The following is a 20,389-nucleotide window of genomic DNA, read 5'->3' on the forward strand; positions in this document are numbered from 1 at the left end:
CTGCCACAGGCTCAGCTACAAACGTGGCAGGCTTCACTAGTTTACACCTGACTATTTTGATTGCTGGATTCAATATATCAACATCATATGTGGAAGCCCTCTGTGATGTAAATGTACCCTTAGGTTTCTCCAAAATGGTAAACAAAGCATGCTCAACAAGCAATGTCATAGAACACCCCATCACAATACTAGTAGACTTCTCCATTACGGACACGGCTGCTGCCAGTGATTGTTCACAAGGAAAGTGCCCTCTCAAAACTGGATCGAAAATCCCACTGTAATATGCCTGGGGTTTATACCCCAATGTTGTCCTCTGTATAAGCACTGCTGTCATAACTGTCCCATTCTTATGTGAGAAGAAAAAGAATTACTCATCATAGTTGGGAATTCCTGAAACCAGAGCTGTACAAATTTCTTTCTTCAATTCTTCAAACCCTTCCTCCATTTCCTCAGTCCATTCTATTGTTTCCTTATTCACTTGTGCTTTCTTCAGAGCCTGCAAAAGGGGTCTTGTGTATGAACTATAATCAAATACCCACGCTCTAACATAGAGGCATAATCCCAATAACTGCTTTATTTGTTTTACTGTGTGCAGTTTTATTGGTTTCATTATCGTCTCAGCTCTTTCAGGTGTGACTCTCTTCCCCTCATGTGAGATTAACTGACCTATATACAACACCTCTTTTTGATAATATTGCAACTTCTCCTTATCCACGTTATATCCCTTGTCTGCTAGAATAATCATTAATTGAATCGAATCTTGCCTGCACTCATATTCTGTTGTGCTACAAACCAAAATATCATCAACGTACAGCAGCACAAAACTTGTTGCTTAGGTCCAACTGCAGGACCCTTTCAAAGATCGATGGAGACTCACAGTACCCTTGGGGCAAATGAGTGCTCTTCAGCTTAGTTTGGCAAAACCTAAATGACCTAATGTCTTTTTCTAGTCAATCAGCATGAAATATTATGCTTCTGCTGCGGTACTACATAGTATCATCATTGCCGGATTTGGAACTAAAGGACACTCTGCATCCACAATCTGTTTAATCGGTCTCATATCTTGTATGAATCTCCATGACCCTCCCTTCGATGTTTTAATCGGATACACCGCAGTATTACACAGTGACTCTGACGTCACTAAAATACCTTGTACCATCAGGACTGATATCGTCTTAAAAATACCGTAATCTGCCTCTCAAGACATTGGGTAGTGCCTTGCTCGAGGTAGAATTGCTCCTGGCTTAAGCGTAATCTTAACCTCCCCTATCCCCTTCAATAGGCCTACGACATAGGGCTCCGTAGTCCATAAAGAGTTTGGCACTTTTTCCAAATCTTCATCAAAAAATGCTGGGTGTTGCCGCACTATCACCATTCATTGTGGGATTTCTCTTTTCTCTATTCTGATCCAATATGTAATACTCATCTCAAATATTACTTCATCATCTGCTGGATCATCTCTAAACATATACTTGTCAGTGACTTTTGTCACTCTATACCCTTCCCCAATGGCGATGACCATTGTCCATGGCCTGCCCTTGTCATCTGTTCCTCCGAGCATGGCCATTTCCCCTCGCACTATGGCTGCATTCAACTCTAGGGGAATAGTCTGCCCCCCCCTCTTAGTCCATAGGTATCTGTACCCTGAACAAAAACTCATCAGATATTCTCATAATCTTTCCCACTAAGTCGTGTAGCCATGTCAACAAAATGCACACCCCATAAAGAAAGACTTCTGGCTCCAATGGCAGTCCTCGCAGGGCCATTTGCCCTGTAATCACCAATATCATTTTTCCCACATTCATATAATGTATCCCTGGAATAGAACACACTATGCCTTCATCGGTAAAGGAAATCGTCATATTAAGCTTTGTCATTAAATCTTGTCCCAGAATGTTAACCAGTGTCTGCCTTGAAAACAAAAATGCAAAAGACATGTCACACTCTCCTATGGAGACTGGTAATTCATCAGTAAAAGGAACTCTTCTTGTAGCTCCAGAGAAACCTTGCACATTCATGGCATTTCCGACATTAGATATTTTTCCTCTCGTATACATAAATGAGTAGCCCCAGTGTCTACTAAAAAAGAAAAAGATTTGCCTCCTATCTTCACATCACCCTTGGCTACTCTTGAGGGTCTGGTGTCACCGATAGTACTTAACGCATCAAGTCATCCTGTGAGCTGGCCTATTGTGGGTACACGCTTATCCCTGCACCTGTAAAACAACTTCCCCCTACCACAGTGACACCCCCTACTCTAGGTGTCAATACCTGTCCCTTGTTTGCATTCTGCTGTATCCGCATGGGTGCCGGCTGTGACTGCACTTGCGGAGGATTCAATGGTGCTTGCTGTGGCTGCAATGCCTGTTGCATTTGCGGTGCTTGTGCTTGATACACTGTCTCATCTTGGGCAAACCCATCCCTAGCTTGTGAGCTATATGCTGGAGGATAAGCTGTCCCCCTCTTGAGAATTGCCCATTCTGTACATGCCCTTGGCTTCCACATGTGCACGCGATGTGCCCTGTCATTCCACATGTCCAACATATAGGAGGAGCTCTTCTGACCAGCCCCCCTTGGTTGAATCCTCCTTGCAAATTCTGATTATCATTCTGCATATTCTGAAAACCATCTTGATTATTCTGAAAACCACCCCTTCCTCTGTAACTCATTCCTCTACCTCGTGGCATAAACCCATTCCCACCTTGATCCATTTGGCATTGATTATTCGCCTGCCATTTACCCACTGCTTGCTGTATTCCCAACCATTCTCTGCTTGTCAGTATCGCCCCTTCTACGGCGTACTTTGACAATTTCTTCAAAACTAACTTGGCTTCCTCAAGTTTTCTAGTATCTTCCTTCTTCTTATTTTACTCTTGTAATAGCCATCAGTGATGTGCAATAGTCAACTGTATCTCTGCCCATGGCTTCGCTTCCATTCCCACTAATTTTTGGAGCTGTCTCTGTACCTGTACTGCCAGTCTCTTACACAGAATGTAATAAAATACTGCCACTGATTTCCCCCATGGCTCCCTCAATTCAAGCGTCCACCGTTCCTGAATACTTTGAATGTAAGCAAGCAGATCTTAATCATTTTTCATCTCAAGTGCCATAATTGCACGCATATCTGATGTATCAGGATACTGTACTCTGAGTGCTCTCCAGACAGCTTCTCTACAATTATTAAATGGCACTCCATTGTGTGCTTTGTTCTGTGCTGTGACACTTGAGTAACCTGCTCTCGTCCAAATGTCATCAGCCCTTTCCCCAAGAATGGCGGCTAGGAGACACTTAATGTCCCCTATTGCCAGAGTATTTCCTCCTGTTATCTTTTCTAGCTCATAAATCCATTTCCCCACACCTGCTGTTAAACTGGGAAGTGTACACCTTAAGTTATCCTTATCCATTTGCGGCCAAGGAATATACTGTGGTCTGGCCCCTCCTTTCTCCAATAAAGAGAATTGCATGAACCCAAATCCACAATCGGCTCCCATTGCTTGCCTATCCATAGTGGGGACAATCGTTCCTGATCGCCTTCTGCCTGGCAATGACCTCAGCCTGCTCACATATGGTGGCGACTTTGCCTTCTCACTATGCGATTGTCCTTTACGTCGCTGTTACACTCACCTGGCTCCCACAGAGGCGTCGATCTGAACTGGACAGCTGCGCTCTCCACCAATATGCATAGGGCCGAGATGACAGACTGGAATGGCCCACCTAACTTCGTTTGCTTGGCCAGTAGGAATATTCTTCTGCAAATGGAGAAAGGGAATTAACCACCCGTGGAGTTGAGCGTAAATCCCCCCGCCCCGGCTGTTCTCCCCACTGATCACCTTTGATGTCCCCTCTTATAGTCTCACCTGATGGTTTGAAAAGATGAGCTCTCCATCCTGCATTGAGCGCAGGGGCGCGTAGATAACCAGTTACTTCACTGGCCCGAAGGAATTGGTGAGTTCCAGAACAATATTGACTCCGAGATTCCCGGCAAGACGCCGAAAGTATGTAGTTCGAAAGAGTTCAAATGCCTGACTTTCACTCTTGTCCGATTCCTTGCAGGTTGCAGCTTGACCCTAGTGAAGAGTTCCTCGTGGAAACCGGTAATATTCTGGTAAGGATTTGTATTATTCAACACAGTTCGACAAAATAATGTCAATATGTAACCTGTTGCTTTCTCCCTTATTCAGACGCTGAGAGAAAGTATGAAGACTCGGGGAATAATCCCTCTGGTTGTAAAATCAGGTAAGTCTATTGTGGTGAGGAGGGTACCCCCTGTTAGTCCCTTTGTTTCACATTGCTGTCCTTTTGTTTCCCCTTAGTGGCCAGGGTTCGGCGAAGATGCGGTGGAAGCTGCGCCGACCCGTGAAGAGAAATAGTACCCCCGGTGGTAAAATCAGGTAAGTCTATGGGGGTAACTAATATTCCTCTGTGTATTGCCTTGGCTCACCTTGCTGTTCTTGTCTTCTCCAGTGCCGGAGTGCGGTGGGAACATGCAGGAGGATGCAGTGGAACGTGAAGATGCTGCAAAGGCTGGTGAGTTCAGCGCGGTGCTGCAGCAGGTGAGGCGACGCGCATAAAATAACTTCTTTCTTCCAGCTCGAAGGCACAATGGATCGGGAATTCAGGTAAGGATCAAAGGTATTGCTCTTGTTATAACCTTTTCTCCTTCTTTCTCGCTTTTTCTAGGAGCTCCAAACTCGAGGCGGGCGTGGCAGAAGGCTGGATGCAGACTTGCAGGCCAGTGAGTGTTACGCTGATGGATGCAGAATAACGCAAAGTGTGTGCTGCTTCTTCGGGCGTGGTTTAAATAGCCTCCAAAGTAGTCCCAGATGAGTATTCCTCCCCAGCCCCACCCGAGTAAAAAATAGTCCCTAGATAAAGTGATACCTTCCAAGCCTCTTTAGGCTTGGAGCTCTTGCAGCATGGTCTGCATCAGGTAAGTTTGCAGCATGGTCTGCATCAGGTAAGTGTTAATCTATGAGCCTGGCGCCTATGGCGCCAGGACTGACTCTCCATATGAGCCTGGCGCCATAGACGCCCAAATATCCCCTAGATGGGGTTGTTGGGCTTGCTTGGGATAACTTGATGCCTGCTTCCGGGGTTGCTGGACTTGGTCTGGGTCCCCGGGAGTAGGCATCATGACAGCACTCCCCCCCAAGGCCCCTCCCAAAGTTGTTTTTCCCTGTGGTTTCGGTTTGTCTGGGAAATTTCGGTGGAATTCTTTCACCAATCGGGGTGCATGAACATGGTCACTAGGTTCCCATGACCTTTCCTGTGGTCTGTAACCTTTCCAGTCGATTAAATAAAAAAGTTTTTACTTTATCAGCTTGGAGTCCAGGATGTTCTTAACTTCAAATTCGGGTTCCTCGTCTACAAGAATGGGGTCTGGTGGTTTGGTTAGTCTTGTCCCTGGTTGCACTGGCTTCAAAAGGGACACATGAACGACAGGGTGAATTCTCATGTTAGCAGGTAAGTCCAACTTGACAGCCACTGGGTTGATAATGGCCTTAATAGAGTAAGGTCCCAAATATATGGGGTTAAAGGTCTGTGTTCCATTTAGAGGTATATGTTTTGTGGCTAACCATACTTGGTCCCCTATCTGGTATTGTGGAGTATCACTTCTATGCCGATCAGCATCTTTCTTGTATTTTTCTTTCGCCTGTTTTAAATGTGCAGTTGCTTCCTTAAAGGCTTGTGTAATCGTAGCGTGCAGATGGTCCACTGCGGGCATTTCTAAGTGTTGGGGTGAGTCAAGGTCTGAGGTTCGAGGATGGTGCCCATATAAAGTATAAAAGGGGCTTTGTCCAGTCCAGAGTGTACTGAATTATTGTATGCATATTCGGCGATCCAAAGAATGTCTTTCCAATTACTCTCAGTCTGATGTAACATACAACGCAGGTATTGTTCGAGAGTCTGGTTGGTCCTCCCCGTTTGACCATCGGTTTGGGGGTGGTGACTGGTCGATAACCTCACATCGATTTGCGCCAATTGACAGCATTTTTTCCAAAAATGTGAAATGAATTGACTGCCCTGGTCAGAGACCAATACGGACGGAAATCCGTGTATGCGAACAATGTTTTCGAGGAACTCCTTGGCCAGGATTGAAGCTGAAGGTAATCCCTTTAAAGGAATAAAGTGGGCCATCTTGGAAAAAAGATCCACAATAACTAGAATGGTGTCAAATCCATTGCATGGAGGTAGATCAGTAATAAAGTCTAACGATAAAGTGTGCCATGGTGTAGGCGGAATGTCTAAAGGTTGTAAGAGTCCAGAAGGTTTTTTCTTTTGACTTTTGTTTTGTGCGCAAATGCCACAAGACATCACAAATGATTTAATATCCTTTCGCCAGGTGGGCCACCAGAATTGACTTTTAATTTTAGCTTCAGTTTTTGCAATACCTGGGTGTCCCTCCATTAGGGTATCATGATAACGGGAAATGACTAGCTCTTGTAGTTCCTTGTGTGGCAGAAATAGGTGCCCTTGGTAATAAGGCAGGTCATTGGTGACAGAGTAGTCCGGGCCTTTCTTTACCCAGTCCTGCAGGGCTGTAGGATCAAAGAGTTGCTGGACCTTTACCTGAATGTCCTCTAGTGTCTGTAGAGAAGACATGCCAAGAATCCTTTGTTCAGAAATTATAGGTACTGGTTCTGGGTTCACTTCTGCCTCTCCCATCCCTATTCGGGATAAGGCGTCTGCCTCACCATGCTTAGAACCTGGTCGATAGGTTATCACAAAATCGTACTCGGCAAAGAACAATGCCCATCGGAGTTGGCGTGACGATTGGGCCTTGGCTGTCTTTAAATACTGTAAGTTCCGATGATCGGTGATCACAGTAATGGTATGCCTGGCACCGAGAAGTTAGTGCCGCGAAGCTTTGAAGGCGGATTTAATGGCTAATAACTCCTTATCGGTAACTGCATTGTTCAACTCGGGTGCCGAGAACTTTCTGGACCAAAATGCTACTGGGTGAAGCTGGCCAGTTTCAGGGTCTTTTTGAGACAGGACAGCTCCCATGGCTAGACTGGATGCATCAGTTTCCACTATGTATGGAAGTTCAGGGCGCAGGTGTTTTAATACAGGTGCAGACGTGAATTTCACTTTCAGCTATTGGAAGGCTTTTTCAGCTTCTTCAGTCCAAATAAAGCGTTTATTTTTTCGCAAGAGTGCTGTGATGGGATGTACAACATGTGAAAAATCCGGGATGAATCTGCAGTAGAAATTGGCAAAGCCGAGCATGCTTTGTACTCCTTTAACTGAACTTGGTGATGGCCACTTAAGAATTGCGTCCACCTTTCGTGAGGCCATTCAGACTCCCTTTGGGGTCAGGATAAACCGAAGGAATTCAACTTCTGTGGCATGAAAAATGCATTTTTCCAGCTTTGCATATAGTTTGTGCTGGCACAATTTCTCAAGGACTGATCGGATGTGCTTCACATGGTCAGATTCTGAAGAGGAGTATACTAGAATATCATCAATATATACGACAACACAAATGTCAATGAGTTCACGAAGGACATCGTTCATGAAGTATTGGAAGGCTGCTGGTGCATTGCACAACCCGAAAGGCATCACCTGGTATTCGAATAACCCATACTTAGTGCGGAAAGCAGTCTTCCATTTATCGCCCTCTTTTACACGTACCAGATGGTATGCCCCCCGGAGATCTAATTTAGTGTATATGCAAGCGTCCTTCACTTGGTCTAGTAGTTCAGGGATCAGAGGCAATGGGTATCGGTTCTTAACAGTTATCTGGTCAATGTGCGGTAGTCTATGCACGTTCTGAGGTCACCTTCCTTTTTGGGCAGGAAGAACAAAGCTGAAGATGCAGGGGACTTGGATGGGAGAAAAAGTCATTGGCAAGGTACTGGTCTAAGTATTGTCGTAGGTGAAGGTTCTCTGGTTCTGTAAGGGCATAGATCCTACTACAAGGGGGTTATGCACCGGGTATGAGATCAATTTGACAATCGTACGATCTGTGAGGAGGTAAGGTGTTTGCCTGTTCTTTTTGGAAGACATCCTGGAATTCTTGGTATTCAGAAGGTAGTTGCATGACTGCGGTGGTTACTGTGGCCATGCCTGCGCTCAGATTTTTCGATGGGTAACAGGTTTGTGCACAATCCGGGAAGGTTATTCTCTTCTCTCGCCAATCAATAATCAATACAAGGATTATGTGTTTCCAACCAAGGTATCCCCAGTATTATTTGGAACTGTGGGGCTTTGATTAGATCAAACACAATAGTCTCTCGATGCCCATCCTGACCCAATAGTGTCATCTCTGCGGTGGAATGAGTTACAGGCCTAGAGGCAATTTCAGTTCCATCGACTGTGGTAATGACATCTGAGGTGGTTTTTCGGCAGAGAGTTAGATTCATCCTGGAAGCCAATTCGTAGTCCACATAGTTTCCTATGGTCCTGCTATCAATGTATGCCCTTACTGCGTGCATACGCATTGGCTGCCCTGGATCTACGAGGACCATTGGTATGATGAAATGCGAGGTCTGAGTATCCTTCTTCAAGCTCGGCAAGCGGACCTCTACGCTTGTCAGGTGTGGTCGTTTGCCGAGTCTGACTCCATATGGCTTTTATCAGCAGCGCCTACCACCTTCTTGGGTGGTTTTACAGGGCAATCCCATAGAAAATGCCACACAATTGCATTTGCCGTCTTCTTTCTCTTTCCTTATGGGTTAAGGGTCCTTTAACCCCTCCAATTTGCATGGGTTCTGAAGCATCTGCTCCTTTGGGGTTAGCGTGGGTTTTGCCCAACACCCGAATCTCAAACTTGGCTTGATCCGCCTTTCTGTTCTGAAGTCTGTGATCTAACTGGACCACTAAGTCTATATATTCAGCGCAGTCTTGAGGTGGGTTCACGACTTGAGCCAAGACATCCTTGAGATCTCCTCGAAGCCCTCGATGAAATAACGTGATTCGTTTTAACTCAGGCCATCCAGTTTCCACTATCAACCTATTGAAGGTCGCGATGTAGGATAGAAGGTCCTGGTTACCCTGTAGTAGGGACAAAAGTTCGTTATCCAGGGCCTGTCCTTGGGAGTGCCGGGCAAAGAGTCTTTCCATGCTCGTTTGAAAGCCCTGAAAATCCTGAGGAATTGGGTCATCCTGAGTAACAAGTGGAATTGATCAATCAGCTGCACTGCTGCTGAGATATGACAATACAAAGGTTACCTTGGCTTGATCGCTTGGGAAGGCTCCAGGTCTGCATAAAAAGTGCAAGCGGCATTGGTTCATAAACACAGCGAACCTTTTGGGATCTCCGGCAAAGCGTTCGGGTGGAGTTAATGGAATATTTCCTGGTAGGTTTATTTGCACAGGGTTACTTGATAACAGAGGAGCTGGATTTCCCCCGGAACCAGGTAGGGGTGCTTGTCCAGCATGGCTTTGCAATAGTTGCCTAGCAAGGTCATCAGTTCGCTCCTTTGACAAAATCAGTTCTCTCCTAAGAGCATTAGTTTCTTGGCAGGCGGAATGCACTTCAACCCTCAGTTCCCCTAGTAATTGGGCCAATTGGTCAGTTTCTGAGGTATCCATAACGCCCGGGTGGGAATTTGTAGGAAGGCTTTGCATTCTGTTACGCTCACTTGGCTCCCACAGAGGCGTCGATCTGAACTGGACAGCTGCGGTCTCCACCAATGTGACGCATAGGGGCAAGATGACAGACTGGACTGGCCCACCTAACTTTGTTTGCTTGGCCCGTAGGAATATTCTTCTGCAAATGGAGAAAGGGAATTAACCACCCGTGGAGTTGAGTGTAAACCCCTCCACCCCCGCTGTTCTCCCCACTGATCACCTTTGATGTCCCCTCTTATAGTCTCACCTGATGGTTTGAAAAGATGAGCTCTCCATCCTGCATTGAGCGCAGGGGCGAGTAGATAACCAGTTACTTTACTGGCTCGAAGGAATTGGTGAGTTCCAGAACAATATTGACTCCGAGATTCCCGGCAAGACGCTGTAAGTATGTAGTTCGTAAGAGTTCAAATGCCTGACTTTCACTCTTGTCTGATTCCTTGCAGGTTGCAGCTTGACCCTAGTGAAGAGTTCCTTGTGGAAACTGGTAATATTCTGGTAAGGATTTGTATTATCCAACACAGTTCGATAAAATAATGTCAATATGTAACCTGTTGCTTTCTCCCTTATTCAGGCGCTGAGAGAAAGTATGAAGTCTCGGGGAATAATACCTCCGGCGGTAAAATCAGGTAAGTCTATTGTGGTGAGGAGGGTTCCCCTTGTTAGTCCCTTTGTTTCACCTTGCTGTCCTTTTGTTTCCCCTTAGGGTCCGGGGTTCGGCGAAGATGCGGTGGAAGCTGCGCCGACCCGTGAAGAAGAATAGTACCCCTGGTGGAAAAATCAGGTAAGTCTATGGGGGGTAACTAATATTCCTCTGTGTATTCCCTTGGCTCACCTTGCTGTTCTTGTCTTCTCCTTAGGTGCCAGAGTGCGGCGGGAACATGCAGGAGGATGCGGTGGAACGTGAAGATGCTGCAAAGGCCGGTGAGTTCAGCGCGGCGCTGCAGCAGGCGAGGCGACGCGCATTAAATAACTTCTTTCTTCCAGCTCGAAGGCGCGATGGATCGGGAATTCAGGTAAGGAACAAAGGTATTGCTCTTTTTCTAACCTTTTCTTCTTCTTTCTCCCTTTTTCTAGAAGCTCCAAACTCGAGGTGGGCGTGGCAGAAGGCTGGATACAGACTTGCAGGCACAGTGAGCGTTACGCCGCTGGATGCAGAATAACGCAAAGCGTGTGCTGCTTCTTCAGGCGTGGTTTAAATAGCCACCAAAGTAGTCCCAGGTGAGTATTCCTCCCCAGCCCCACCCGAGTAAAAAATGGTCCCTAGATAAAGTGATCCCTTCCAAGCCTCTTTTGGCTTGGAGCTCTTGCAGCATGGTCTGCATCAGGTAAGTTTGCAGCATGGTCTGCATCAGGTAAGTTTTAATCTATGAGCCTGGCGCCTATGGCGCCAGAACTGACTCTCCATATGAGCGTAGCGCCATAGACGCCAGGACTGCACCCAAATAGCCCCTAGCAGGGGTTGTTGGGCTTGCTTGGGATAACTTGATGCCTGCTTCCGGGGTTGATGGACTTGGTCTGGGTCCCCGGGGGTAGGCATCATGACAGCACTCTGGATATGCAGTAGGAACTGGCATCCTATCCTTAGGCTGCTCTAGATCAGACCATCTTACTTCCTTGTCTGTCTGAAGACATCCCTCGAGACCACATGGGCTTTCTCCCTACTCCCCATGGAAGGTTTCTCTCCCTTCATCTGACAAATCTATTCCCCAACTAGTATGGCATTCGTCCTCATCACCCTTATTTAAAGTCAGCCTGTCTAAGGGCAAGGCTCTATGCTCCAGACTAAACGGGTCTCTTTCCTTGCTTCATGACTCTCGCTTCCCTCAGCTTCCCAATTTGCTACATTCCCTGAAGTCTTGATAGGCTTTATTGGTTCTCTCCCCAATGTTCCCTATGTCATAATTCTCCTCTAGGGTTATCCTAGATGCTCCTGCCATTGCTCTCTGTGATGGGAGAAACTCCTCTATAATGCCCCATGATATTTCTGGACTTGGTTCCATTAACTCTTTCTGAATGCGATCAATAACGCATTCCCTTTGTCTTCTTTTTTGCTACATTTCTCCATCTAATTCGCTTCACTTTCTTGCTTCCCGTCTAACCCTTTCCTGTTCTTGTCTTTTCTCTTCCCTTCTTTCATTCGCTTTACGCTCTTCTTCTTCTCTTCGTCTTTATATTCTTTTATCCCTTAATTTCTGTGCTTCCCCCTCTTCTCTCTACTTTTCTTGCCTATCTCGTTCTTTGATAGCTCTCTGCCTGTTGTCATACTTCCTTTGCTCCTCTGCCCTTTCTTTGCTGTTCTTCCTGATACATCTGTTCTTGTTTCTGCCTGTTCTTTCTCTTGTGCTCATCTTCTTTCAATCTTTTTTCTCGTTCCCTATCTTTTCTGTCCTGTTCGTCTTGATCTTCCCTTTGCCTAACTTCGTCGATACTTTTCCCATCGAGCTTGAGCAATGTCTGTCCACCCATCCATTTGCTTTGCACGGGCATTACCTCGTCAGCTTTGTCCTTTTCCCCTTTCCATCTCTTAATCTCTCATTCTATCTCTGTTGATATATTTGGTCGTTCACTTTTCTCCTCCTTGTCCTGTAAGACCTTAAAGATCTCCTACTTTCTCTTAGTCTCTTCTGGACTATTGTCACTGCTCTAGGCAGGCAGTTCATATATCTGATTACTATATCCTGTCGCTGCTTTTAGTTTCTTTAACGGATAATATCCTACATCTTCTGTACTATTGCGGTGTATTTCGGGTGTGGAAAGGGGAGCAGAAGGCTCAACACCTTCCTCCCTACACTGATCAAGCATCCAATCCTCAGGAGGTGGATCCTCCCGCTCCTCCTGGTACATTTTCCAGAGCTCTAAAATAGCTAGCCTCTTCTCCAATTTCTTACCTGTGTACGCAGCATGCAAGTATGTGGTCATGTGTTGCAAAACCGCCTTTGACAGCAATCCCCCTTGTGGCCATGGCATGAACATTTTGTCTGCTGTGCCCTTTACCCACTCCGCACTATACTGAGTTTAGGCGCAGGTTTTTGCAGCATCTTGCACAGATGCATCAATGTAGTCACGTGCCCCATTGTGACACGTCTCAATTAACTGTCAATATTTATCATTAGTTACACAGATACTTTTAGAAAAACAATAAATAGGTGCGTGCTCCAACCTTGCCGCTCAAAGCCTCTATTTCTCAATTATCTCAATCTATCTGTTCAGCCGGCACCGACAATGACAACAAAATAGATGACGACTTTTTATCTCTTCTCTGTCCTCACAGATTACTCTTGTCACTCTTCAACACCTCTTTTTAATTACAAAATACACAAACAGACATACTAGTCGACTTTTCAAATTTTCAACAAGGTACTCCTTTTCTCCAAGCCCCTAAAATACCATGATTGGAGTTTGAGTCATCCCCTATCATAAACCTGTTTATGTGCCACCTATTTACCCTATTGGGGTTTTGAAATGACTCTTTCTAGACCTGCCTTGAGGTAGAAAACCGCGCTCTATAAAAGCGCTTCTTGTTTACATGCTCTTTGTTATATACTAGACAAACCCCCTGTTACGTTTCTACATTAGCACAATCCCATTCCCTTATTTTGCCAGTCCCCTCAATCTACTCACCACTCGCTCTTCAGCTCAAGACCTTCGGTATCGTCCGCCTCCTCCAATCGACCACCGTTGCCATCAGTCTGCTCAGCACCTGTGGAAACCAGGAGGGATTTCGTCAAAGAGGGACCCGTCCCAGCTTCATCGATTTTCTTGCAAGACTTCTATATCGGCCGCTCTCCACAGGAAACTTTGCGATCCTCTGGCTAGATGACGGAAGGTGTCATATCATCCGAAAACACTAGAGACCTACTAGTCGATGGGTCTGAACCATCCTCCCTCGGCTACCACATGACCCATAGGCCCTTTAAGCAAGGCAGCGCTCTATGGGATGGATGGGGATGAAGAATGTACTCTTAGACCAATAATAAGACCGACTCAGGAAGTTAGCAAAATCATAACTGTTTTATTTGCAATTGTCTAAAACAGGGAGTTCAACGAACGTTGAAGGACGTTCGTTCAAGTCTTTTCAACTCACTCTCAAAACATTTCCTAAAAGGTTACATTAATATAGCAAAAATGTGTCATATGTTGCGTCATACTATATCGCAAAATAAGAAAACCTACTTGGGGTTGTGAAAGGCTTAAGGGGAACATCTAGGTATACTTTCTATGGGGGTCAGGCTTGTGATTGGATCTCTAAGGTCAGGTGGACATCTATGCCCACCCTTAGTGCAAGTCATCTTCACTGTCATGAAATACATGTTTCATTGGCTTTTAAACTATAGGGCTCTTTACTAGATGGGCCTCTTTGATTGGTTGGCACGTTTGTACCCTTGTGGAATATTCCACTTGCTAGCAACACGTAAGCTGGTACCCCAGGTGCTGGAGGGTTGGACTTGACCCTGCCTCCCCACCCAATTAGCCCATCATCCATCATCACTCCTACTGTCTGCCATTCGAAGTAGTCTTTGAACTCGTCCTTGCAATGTATCACTGCGCCTGAGAATAGAAGGGAGTGTGAGCATGGTCTTATCTTCAAGCCTCGGTGTAGCTTGCACAAAGTCTATTTTCCTCTTGACCATGTGACAGGAGACCGTGTTTTGAGCTCCTTCTTCATATTTAACACTATTAAATTAATACAACCTGGCACTTCTAGTTCCAGGTTTTATTCATTTAATAGTGTTAAATTACAACTCAACAGGAGCATGCCTTGCTTCTCACATTTATTGTATCTTCTCAAGTAGATAACCCGTTTCTGGGCTGCCCCAACCCTTGACACAGGGCCAGACAATCGTCCCTCATTGTCAGCTGTTTTCTTCTACTGCGCCGCACTTTCAGCCCTTCTGTTCATGGGGTCCTAGTTTACTAAAATACGTTGTGGAATATCCATATTCTATACACAATTATTATATATTGGCGGCACCGCCTGCATTCTATTCACTACGTATAGCTAGCCTTATGATTACTTAGTCTACTTGCACTTCAGCATCTGTACAATGATAAAATGGCTTGCATTTTCTTCAGTGCTCTCTGCACGTGCAGTCTTCATTCCACACATGAAATGTTGTTCAAATCTTTACTTCGCCATCAGATTCTATAAGGTCTATATACTCTTGTCATTGGCATCTCCTTTGGGTGAGTCATTTCTGCTTCATGTGACGTCACCAGTCTTCTCTTTCATTTATCTTCAAATTTCTCCCTGAACCTCCTTTAAAAGACTGTTATTTCTCTGCGGGTACATTATATAGGGTTTACTCAATAGATACCTTGTTTCGAGGACTCTTTAGGGGTATAGGGACCATTATTGGCATTGTGCATGCCGCAATTTCTGGTTTCCAACATATAGGCAAAATGGGATGGGACTTCCAGTAGAGGCACTTGGCTCCTCCACTACACATCACTCAATCTAATGAACAGTCTTTCGCTCAGTCAAGTGGTAGTCCAACTGAATTGGCAGGTCATTGAATTCAGCACTCCTGGCCAGAAAACAAATGAGCTATTCTAATACATTCTCTACCGAGTCTTCAGTAAAAAAGGTATATGCGCTTGTCTCCTGCCAGTGTGGTTCAGCTACCATATGATTGCAGGTGGAGTCATAGGCTATCAGCATTTACCGTCATTTTTTGAGCAATAGTTACTTGTTATTTAAAACAATCACATTCCTTCTGAACAAATACATTTTTTGTTGCTCTTGGAACTTTTGAAGCACTGCACGCAAAATCGGATCATCAGTCTCAACCAGAGGAATTGATCGATTAGGTGCATGTCCCTCAAGGTAGGTAATTACAAAGGACGCTGTTGTTCTGTCATTAAGAAAGATTTCAGGGTAACACTCAAAATGCAACCTGCATTGGTTCATTAAAAAAAGCATGTCTCTGTGGTTCCCCTAAAAGTATTCTGAAGGGGATCCAGGTATGGGGTTGACATTACAATCTGGACAGTTGTCACAGGTTGCTCGATGGATTAAAGGTGAGGCGTGCATGTCCTTGGAAAGTATAGCCTTCTTGACCTATTTACCAGAGTATTTGTAAATACTCTATTGGCTACTTAATCCCTCAAGAGGGCATCAGCCTCAGCCAACGCAGTCTGGAATTCTGCCTTGTGATTCAATAGATCAGAAAAACTGTCAACATATGAAGTATCCATGACAATCAAATCGGAACAAAGCCTGGGCTTAGTGTTTTGAAGTGATCACCGGGTGTTCCACCAGGAGCTTTGTGGATCCCTCACCTCTCCCATTTGTTTTCCTAGAGTGCTGCTTGGTAGAGGCTGCAGAAGTCAGCAGGAGGAATGCGTGTATGTACCAGCCTATTTTTGCGATGGGTCTTTGGTCTTCATGTCCCACTGCTCTGTAAGGATACAAGTAAATAGTCAACCCTGATTCTGCTTGAACTATCCCACAATGCCTTCCCCACCCCAATTTGAGGCCTACCTGGTAGTGACAACGGAAAGGATTTGATTCTGACCCAGCCAGTTAATTCAAAGCCTGGACTAGCAAAACTGCTAGGCGCGTACTTTACACACTGGTAAATGTCTGGTGTGCCAAATTAATGGGTATTGTGGTCTTAAAGGAAGACGTGTACATTTAGTATTGATTCTAATTCATGCTCTTGCCCTTTGGTCTTTTCCTTTTCCCTTGTTAGGTGTATCGAAACTGCAGGAGAATACCGGGCACCGCTACCGGTAATCCCTTACCGCCCTACTACGAGTTCCCTTTGCGCGTCCTTCCTTAACGCCTGTTTTTTTCAGGCGTTAAGGATGGGACCCGCAAAGGGACTCTAGAGTTAATAACAGTACCGCAATTTGCGGTACCGTTATTAGCGCCTTTCCCATTCCCATTGAGCCCTATGGGGGCTCCAATGGGAATTGGGAATGGCCCTGGTGAATGGGGAATTACCGGTCCCTCTGACCTCGGAATGGACTGGAAATTGCTCCATTTACCAGGGCGGAGTCGGAAGGGTTTTGGGGGCAGCCATGGAGCTAATAGCTCCATGGCTGCCTCCAACCTCGTAATGAGGCCCCTAGTCTCATTACTGCACGGTATCATCATTTTTATAGTACTTGCCACTGTCGTAGTCCTCATCACAGTCGTAGTCCTCATCACAGTCCTAGTTCTTTCCACAGGCCTAATACTGTAACACTAATCACCATCCCTGTCCTAATCTCTGTTCTAGGTTTAGATGCAGTCCTAGTCTTACTCCTCATCTCAGTCCTAATCACAATCCTAATCAAGGTCCACATTCGAATGACAGTCCTAGTCCGCTTTATGGATACTTCAATGTCTACTGACTCCTCACTCCTTAATATGCGCACCCTCCAAATCCCACCCAAGGAATACCTCTTCAACACCCTTTCACTCCATATATATTTATCCAAATCAGTGGCTATCTCTTGTTTATTCTGCCCCCACTTAGCTGCTCCATAATAAGGGATGTCTACCCCATAACACCAGTTGTCTATTCAGTAGCCCCCATACACTCACATCACAACCCACATGCCCCCTCCTTATCCCCACCCCATGGTCCCTAAAAACCATACCCCATTCACATCTGCTGACCTAAAAGCAGGGCTCTGCCACTTGTGTCCCCAGCCCCTTCAACGTGCCCCCCTGTAAGCCCCACTCCCCATGCTCTCCTTGCCTCTTCTCAGCCTGTTCCTTCCCTGTTTGCTCCCAGCTCCACTTCTTGATTATACGTGGAAAACACTGGACATAGAAAGCATGCCATGCTTTCCATGTCTCAGTGTTCTCCCTGCATTGGATTTGGTGGGCCATAAATCCAGTCACATGCACTTAGCTCATATGGACTCAGTGAAACCGTCTTCGAGAAAGGACCATGACAAAGTCACATTCTTAGTTCTAGTCACAGTCCTTTGTTACATTCCGTGTCGCTGTCCTAGTTCTCATCACATAACTAGTCCTCGTCCTTGACAGAAACATAGCACCCATTACAGTTCTAGTTCCATCCACAGTCCTATTAACATTCTTAGTCCTTGTCACAGTCCTAGATCTCTTCACAGTCACAGTCAAAATACTATAACCACTTCATTGATAACGTCTTAAATATTTAAACTGGCATTTCTTTTAAATTATTTATTTATACTACTCCGATCTTTCCTGTTATTCCTTGCCCACCCTTATCTGGCACTCTTTTACTTTACTGTGAGAACCTGATTTTTTAACTTAAGTTTCAGTTAAGAAAGCAACATCATATGTTGATGATGGTACCCCAGAATTTTTGCTTAACTCTATCCCTGATCTAATCTGTTCTCTGTGGCTTGCTTTGATAAAGGTCTCTTTTAGGCAGGATGTTTTTCAGATTCTTTACAAAGTGTGTCCTAAACTGAAAATATCTGGCATAGATTTTGCAAATTGCTGACTCATCACCTTTCTGCTGTTTCTAGGGAAATTCCTTAAGAGGTGTACATATTTCCCAGTACTCTCTTTTGTAGAACTATCAATCTGGCTTTTCACCTTGGTGCAGCACTGAGACAGAAACATTTCAGGTACTGGATGATTACTTGTGCATGCTGGATACCAGGGTTTTCTGTCTTCTCGCTCTCCTTGATCTCTCAGCATTCATCGACATGATGAACCATGAGGTTTTGATTAATATCCTGTCATTCCTCATGTTCTTGAGTGGTATTGTGTTCCTGCTTTCTGTATCATCGTACTCCGTTTATGCAGGTGGGCTCATTCTGGTCCGTATCCTTACCCCTGAGCTGTGGAGGACCTTCTAGCTCTGTCTATGTGGAATCTTTGGGAGATTGGGTGCTTGTAGTGGATATCAAGGAGCATCGAATACTCTGACAACACTCAACTATATATTAAAGTGTCATACTTAGCAGATATCATGCACCCCAGGGATTGTCTTGGTATAGTCTTTACTTCCTTTAAAACTAAACTGTGCTATGAACGGTTTCTAGTGTTCTCTTCTACTTTGCAATGTTTCAGGAATGGCTCTCTTCTTTAATTATCATCCCAACCTATATGTTCTCTGTTGAATCATTTGGTTTCAGTCTTTATTCCACTTTAAGCTTTAAGGCACATCATTCCTGACTTAAACAATTCTATTTCTTTCAGTTGTCCTTGCTTCAGAGGGAAAATAGTCCCCACTTTGGATTTCTGCATGGCTAACCAGACTTTGGTTCTCGCTGACCTTAACGGTGGCTATGCTATCTTATACGGCCTTCTGAAGAAAATACTGTACTGTGCTACCTGTCTAATTGTTGGTTCTGTACATAGAAAGACATTACTCACACTCTTATTTCTTTTCACTGGCCTCCTATTCAATCATGTATACTTTTCAAGATTTGCTGAAACACCAATAAGGCTGTTGTGTTGGGTCTGCCCTCTTATTTGGGAAATAAGCAGCACATTTCCCAGAGTTTGAGGAAAGCCAGAAGCACATCTATTTTATGCACGGAAGTACCCAATTTTAAACATGCAAGTTGTTTTCATCTGCTGCTACTTGGGCATGGTACACTCTTTCTACTTCTATTTGTCTTTTTTCATCTTAGACTTTAGAATACTTCTTAAAACATAACTATTTCAAAACATTTAATTTCAGGTTTTGCTCAGTTTGATCGTCTGGGCAAATTTAAACTATTTATTTGTTTTATGTGAGCCATATTTTGCTCCAGATATATGTATAGAGCCATTTTGTCTTTTACTGTACAGTGACACACTGCCTACAGGCCATGCTACTTTGAACCTTATACATTTCTAAATAAATAAATAAATACATTAAATAGTCGTAGTCTTGGTCACATTCATAGTCCTTATTATTGTCCGATTTGTTGTCACAATCCTAGTCTTCATCGTAGTCCTAGCCATATTACTACTCACAATCCTCATCAGAATCCTGGTCTCTAACAGTGTTCTAGTTTTTAACCTCATTAGAACCCTAGCTTCATCCTGGCCCTAGTCACAGCAATAGTCTGAGTCCATGTTACAGTCTTGATCATCGTCACAGCCTAGACCTCATTGCAGTTATAATCTTGGCCCTTGTCGCATTTCTCATGACGGTCCTAGTCCTTAACACAGGCCTAGTACTAATCATCATTACCATCGTAGTCCTTGCTTGTCAGAGTCACGGCCCAAGTCACAGTCTTAGTCTCAGTCTTCATCGCAGTCTTAGACTTTGTCACGGTCATAGTCTTCATCACAGTTCCTTGCCTCGGTGCTAGTCCTAGTCCAAGCCCTCCTCATCACAGTCCTAGTGACAGTCCATATCACAATGCTTGTCCTCAGCCCAAGTCCTCACCACAGACATAGTCATGTTTTCACCACACTCCTGTTCCTAGTCACAATCCTAGCCTCTGTTGGTACAATTTGTAATGGCATGTGTGCCTTTAGCCAAATAAATGCATATCCTCTTTAGTGTGATTTTGGAGTCCAGCCTCCAATAAAGTGAACAGGTAGTTCATGAGCAAACAGTTTGTGGAGTCCAAGGATACCAGCCTCTAAAAGAAAACATGGAGCCAAACTGAACCAATCAAAGATATTAACAGTGAAGCCAATTATGTCTCAGAAGACTCCTCAGAGGTAGGTCAAAAGGAAGTCAGGAAAGAGTTAATCAGTAAAGAGATAGGAATGTCACAGTAGAGGTGGAGATCAGGGAGCACAAAACAACTGAGAAAGCCTCCACAGTTATTCCTCAGCATGGTCCCCAAGCTTGCAAATACACCCAGAGTCCGTAAATGACAAACCATGGAATGGTGAAAAAGTCAAGGATATCCTGCTGCCAACTCCTTAGGGAGCTCT

Source organism: Ambystoma mexicanum, chromosome 1q (assembly GCF_040938575.1).
Source record: "Ambystoma mexicanum isolate Mex_15411 chromosome 1q, UKY_AmexF1_1, whole genome shotgun sequence".
NCBI lineage: Eukaryota > Metazoa > Chordata > Amphibia > Caudata > Ambystomatidae > Ambystoma > Ambystoma mexicanum.